This window comes from Acanthochromis polyacanthus, chromosome 6 (assembly GCF_021347895.1).
Source record: "Acanthochromis polyacanthus isolate Apoly-LR-REF ecotype Palm Island chromosome 6, KAUST_Apoly_ChrSc, whole genome shotgun sequence".
NCBI classification, from domain to species: Eukaryota; Metazoa; Chordata; class Actinopteri; family Pomacentridae; genus Acanthochromis; species Acanthochromis polyacanthus.
Window position 1 is genome coordinate 9,798,470 of NC_067118.1, and position 6,821 is coordinate 9,805,290.

Genomic DNA, 6,821 nt, shown 5'->3' on the forward strand with positions numbered 1-6,821 from the left:
CTTTTTTCAAAATATTAGAAAAAAGACAAAAAAACGACAAAACTGAGAAACAAAATGATTTTAAAAAATGAAACAAATGACATGAAACCAAACAAAAAGAGACAAAAATTAGACAATAAAGCTACAAAGCAATAAAAAAAATGGACCAACGACACAAGCAAGACAAAAAATGACCAAAGCGTGTCTCAAAACAGCAAAAATGAGCAACAAAACATCAAATAAAGCAAAATACAGAAGACAAAAATAAGAGAAAAACACAAGCGAGACAAAAAGGAAATGCACAAAAGTCGGACAAAAAACAGCAAAAACTTGACAAAATATGAGAAAAATGAGACATAAAATGACCAAAGAGCAATGAGCCATATAGTATTTTTACTTTATGATCAAAACAACTTGTCATGGTCTAGAAATTATTTGAAATTTATAGTTTTACAAATTTACAATTTGCAGGTTGTGTTTTTTCTGTAATTTTTACAAAATCATCCGGTGGTGGCCAAAACCACATGTCTGACATTCCTGTGTTAGAATTCGAAGAAAGCCCTAATAGATCACTGGATGTGGCTAATTCTAATTTCAGGGTCAGTTTTTGTCATTCCTGATGGTGCTGTTGCTCTAAAATGTACTTTTTTTGTTATTTGGGACATAAAAACTAGTGTAGTTGAACCAAACATTTGTTTTTTTACATTAAGTGATGAGTACAAACTTGTTTCAAAGTGAAAATTTGGTTATTTGGGGCCGAAAAACTAACTTGAAGGAAAAGAAATATTGGACCAAATTTTAAACTGATACACTGAGTTTTAATTTCAGGGTCAGTTTTGTCTTTTCAGATGGCAGTGTTTCTCCAAAATGTACTTTTTTTGGTTACTTAGCGCAAATTTTGAACCAAATTTTATACTTATTTTACTTATTTTACTTTTTTCACTGTTAAAATTGTAACTCTTTATATGGAGAAAATACAAAAGCATGTGTAAAAACAAAAGAAAAAAATCCCTTAAATCATGCCAAATACTTCACGAAACTTACGCTGCTCCATAATTGTTGCCCCAAAATTTGCGTGAACCAGGATAAGATGCCCCCTAAAGCCACTGCAAACCACAAAATATGGCTGGTTTAAACATCAGAACCAGCTTGTGTCATTTCAGATGGTGGTGGTGGTCTAAAATATGTGTGTTTTTTGTTTTTTTTGTTGTTTGCTTTTTGTTATTTGGAGCCCAAAACTACACAAATAAAGAGAACTGTTGGACCAAACATTTTATTTTGAAGAGCAAAAAGTTGTTTAAGGATGAAAATCTAAATATTTCAAGGTCTGAAAACATGATAGGCTAGATTTTAATATTAGGGTCAGTCTGTGTCATTTCTGATACTTTTTTGGTTACTGGGGACCCAAAACTACACAAAAGAGACTATTTTTTAGTGAAATTTTACACTGATGCCATTTTTTATTGATTTATTTATTTTTTGCATTGAGTCAAATGAACTTTACAACCACAAAAAGACACAAAATGATGACAAAAAGAAGTATAATGGCTACCACGTCAAAAGAGATACAAAATTATCATGAAAAACAGACTACAAGGAGACACAAAATGACCACATAGAAACACAAAATGAATTCAAATAGACATTAAATGACCACAAAGGGACACAAAATAGCTAAAATGTCACAATGCAACCACAGCAAGACACAAAATGACAACATGGAAGGAGTAAAATCATTATCAAGTACAAAGAGATGCCAAATTATCACATAAAACAAGAGATGACAACAAAAAGACACAAAAGGACGAGAGAGATGAACAAACTTAACACAACGAGACACAAAATGTTCAAAAATGGACACAAAATGAGCACATAGAAACACAAAATGAATACAATTAGATGTAAAATGATGTCAAAAACACACAAAATGGCCACAAAAGGACACAAAATGGCTACAAATTTCCACAATACAACCATAAAAGGACACAAAATGATGACAAAATTACGTAAAATGGTGTCCACATCAAAAGATACATAATGATCATAAAAAACAAGAGATGACGACAAAGAGACACAAAATGACAAGAAGGACGAACAAAATGAAAACAATGAGATACAAAATGTTCAAAAAGAGACACAAAATGAGCACATAGAAACACAAAATGAATACAAATAGACGTATATTGAGGTCAAAAAGACACAACATGACAACAAAAACACAAGAAATAGCTACAAAATACCATAATACAAGCACAAATGATGACAAACTGATGTGAAAATTACATAAAATGGCTAAACAAAGATGCAAAATTATCACAAAAAACATGAGATGACTACAAAGAGACACAAAAGGACGAAAGATGTACATAAAGCGACCACAAAGAGGCCACATAGAAACACTAAATGAATAAAAAATGACATAAGATGACCAGAAAGAGACACAAAATTACCAAAATTACACAAAAAATAACACACATGAACACAAAATGCCAAGATTTACATATAAAATTGCTACAAAACATTCAGAAAGAGATACACAATGAACACAAAGACCAAACTAAAATGATTACCAAAGACATAAGACTTCAGGGAGATTCAGAATTACCATGAAATAGCACAAGAGACACAAAGAAAAGACAAACAAAACGACAATAAAGAGACATTCAGTGGTTGCCAAAAATAAAAAACAAGCATTTAAAACAAGAGACGCAAAAATGACCACAAAGATACACAAGGGGTAGCGTAATATGAACACAATACAACCACAGAAAGACGAAAATGACCAGAAATGGGACCAAACAACCACAATCTCTCATTTTCTAATAATTCATCCTAGCTCTGAGTCTCTTGAATGTCTTTGCTGCTTCTCTGGTGTCTGATGAATATTTAGCTCCAGCAAAACACCAAAAAAGTGTGAAAATGGGAATTTGTGGTTTTCTGGGGGTCATGTATGTGCAGGACTGGTTGTTGGCGGGAAGCCCAGTTGACTGTGCAAACATGGCAGCGCTATCAGTCTTCTCATCGAACTCTCAGCAAGAAGGCAAGAATTTTCCATCATGTCAAACTTTTTTTTTTAAATGTCTCTTACCCTTTTCCAAAGTACATTCGGAGATTGAAAGCTGTGGGGTTTTGCTCAAGGGCACCGTAGCGTGACACCTGGATGAGCACAAATCTGTGAGCTAGAAGCCAGATTAGTCATAAATGTATAGAATTTATATTAAAAACTGTTTCCTGTTGAGTGTTTCTACTGTCAGTTATGTTAATAGAGGGACTCTGCAAAGCTACCATAAAAATAACTACTTAAAACTCTAAGTACAATTTCAAGGTACTTCTTTAGTAGATTTTAATTTAGTACAGGTGGTGGTGGGGGCAACATCTTGCTGCCACCGCCATGCTTCACTTCATAATGCTGCCACCGCCATGCTTCACATCATAATGCTGCCACTGCCATGCTTCACATCATAATGCTGCCACCGCCATGCTTTACATCATGATGCTGCCACCGCCATGTTTCATATCATAATAGTGCCATTGCCATGTTTACATCATGATGCTGCCACCGCCATGCTTTAGAACATAATACTGCCACCGCCATGATTTATATCATGATGCTGCCACCGCCATGTTTCATATCATAATAGTGCCATTGCCATGTTTACATCATGATGCTGCCACCGCCATGCTTTAGAACATAATACTGCCACCGCCATGATTTACATGATGATGCTCCCACCACCATGCTTCACATCATGATGCTGTCACCGCCATGCTTCACATCATGATGCTGCCACCGCCATGCTTCACATCATGATGCTGCCACCGCCATGCTTCACATCATGATGCTGCCACCGCCATGCTTCACATCATAATGCTGCCACCGCCATGCTTTACATCATGATGCTGCCACCGCCATGCTTCACATCATGATGCTGCCACCGCCATGATTTACATGATGATGCTCCCACCGCCATGCTTCACATCATGATGCTGCCACCGCCATGCTTTACATCATGATGCTGCCACCGCCATGCTTCACATCATGATGCTGCCACCGCCATGCTTTACATCATGATGCTGCCACCGCCATGCTTCACATCATGATGCTGCCACCGCCATGCTTTACATCATGATGCTGCCACCGCCATGCTTCACATCATGATGCTGCCACCGCCATGTTTCACATCATGATGCTGCCACCGCCATGCTTCACATCATGATGCTGCCACCGCCATGCTTCACATCATGATGCTGCCACCACCATGCTTTACATCATGATGCTGCCACCACCATGCTTCATGTCATGATTCTGCCACCACCATGCTTCCTATCATAATGCTGCCACCGCCATGATTTACATGATGATGCTCCCACTGCCATGCTTCACATCATGATGCTGCTACCGCCATGTTTCACATCATGATGCTGGCACCTCCAGGCTTCACATCATAATGCTGCCACCGCCATGTTTACATCATGATGCTGCCACCGCCATGCTTCACATCATGATGCTGCCACCACCATGCTTTACATCATGATGCTGCCACCGCCATGTTTCATATCATAATGATGTCATTGCCATGTTTACATCATGATGCTGTCACCACCATGCTTCCTATCATGATGCTGCCACCGCCATGCTTCACATCATGATGCTGCCACCGCCATGCTTTATATCATGATGCTGCCACCGCCATGTTACATATCATAATGCTGCCACCGCCATGCTTTACATCATGATGCTGCCACCGCCATGTTTCATATCATAATAGTGCCATTGCCATGTTTACATCATGATGCTGCCACCACCATGTTTCATATCATGATGCTGGCACCTCCAGGCTTCACATCATGATACTGCCACTGCCATGCTTCACATCATAATGCTGCCACCGCCATGTTTACATCATGATGCTGCCACCGCCATGCTTCACATCATGATGCTGCCACCGCCATGCTTTACATCATGATACTGCCACTGCCATGCTTCATGTCATGATGCTGCCACCGCCATGCTTCATGTAATGATGCTGCCACCGCCATGCTTCATGTCATGATGCTGCCACCGCCATGCTTCACATCATGATGCTGCCACCGCCATGCTTTACATCATAATACTGCCACCACCATGATTTACATCATGATGCTGCCACCACCATGCTTCATGTCATGATTCTGCCACCACCATGCTTCCTATCATAATGCTGCCACCGCCATGATTTACATGATGATGCTCCCACTGCCATGCTTCACATCATGATGCTGCTACCGCCATGTTTCACATCATGATGCTGGCACCTCCAGGCTTCACATCATAATGCTGCCACCGCCATGTTTACATCATGATGCTGCCACCGCCATGCTTCACATCATGATGCTGCCACCACCATGCTTTACATCATGATGCTGCCACCGCCATGTTTCATATCATAATGATGTCATTGCCATGTTTACATCATGATGCTGTCACCACCATGCTTCCTATCATGATGCTGCCACCGCCATGCTTCACATCATGATGCTGCCACCGCCATGCTTTATATCATGATGCTGCCACCGCCATGTTACATATCATAATGCTGCCACCGCCATGCTTTACATCATGATGCTGCCACCGCCATGTTTCATATCATAATAGTGCCATTGCCATGTTTACATCATGATGCTGCCACCACCATGTTTCATATCATGATGCTGGCACCTCCAGGCTTCACATCATGATACTGCCACTGCCATGCTTCACATCATAATGCTGCCACCGCCATGTTTACATCATGATGCTGCCACCGCCATGCTTCACATCATGATGCTGCCACCGCCATGCTTTACATCATGATACTGCCACTGCCATGCTTCATGTCATGATGCTGCCACCGCCATGCTTCATGTAATGATGCTGCCACCGCCATGCTTCATGTCATGATGCTGCCACCGCCATGCTTCACATCATGATGCTGCCACCGCCATGCTTTACATCATAATACTGCCACCACCATGATTTACATTATGATGCTGCCACTGCCGTGCTACTTCAAAATCTCCCACATGCCTTTTTGAGGATGTCCTGCTCTAGTCAGTTTTGTTCATGTTCCATATTCCTTTAATTTCTTCATCATGGATTTAACTAGACTCCAAGAGATATTCAGTAATTTGGAAATTTTCTTGTATTATCTCCTGACTGAGGCTTTTCGATAACCTTTTCACAGAGTTTCTTAGAGTGTCCTTTATTCCTCATGGTGTAGTTATATCCAGGACTACTGATCCACCAGGACTGGACCTTCCAGATACAGGAGTTTTTATACGACAATCACTGAACCGCATTGCCTGAGCTCAGAAAATCTCCATTTAGCTGCAGTTGTGGTGAATTAGAGGGGGTCACTTTGAAGTGGGGTAAATACTTATGCAATCACTTATTTTATATTTTCAAATAATTGACATTATTTTGTAGAAATCTGTCTTCACTCTGGCAAGAAAGAGCCTTTTTTTAAAAAAATGCCATTTCATGTCTAAAAAGGCTAATTCAATTGACAATGAATCAATGTTGAGAATCAATTATAGTAGAGGGGGTGGATGTTTTTTATAGGGACTGTAAATAAAAGATCTGAATACTTCCTCCACCAGTACTCCTCCTGGACTGAAGCTCGATGCTAACAGCAGAAAAATCTGAGATGAGGTTGAAAGTTCGATCTTTTATCCTTCAGCTATTACTCACACTGCTACTGCTCTGTAATGCAGACAGCTAAAAATCGTAAAAATACCTGCTCTGAACCCTCTTCTGAAACTTGCACTTCACGGACCTCATCTTGGATTTCAGGCTGTAAACGATGCTGTAAACAGAAGAGGAG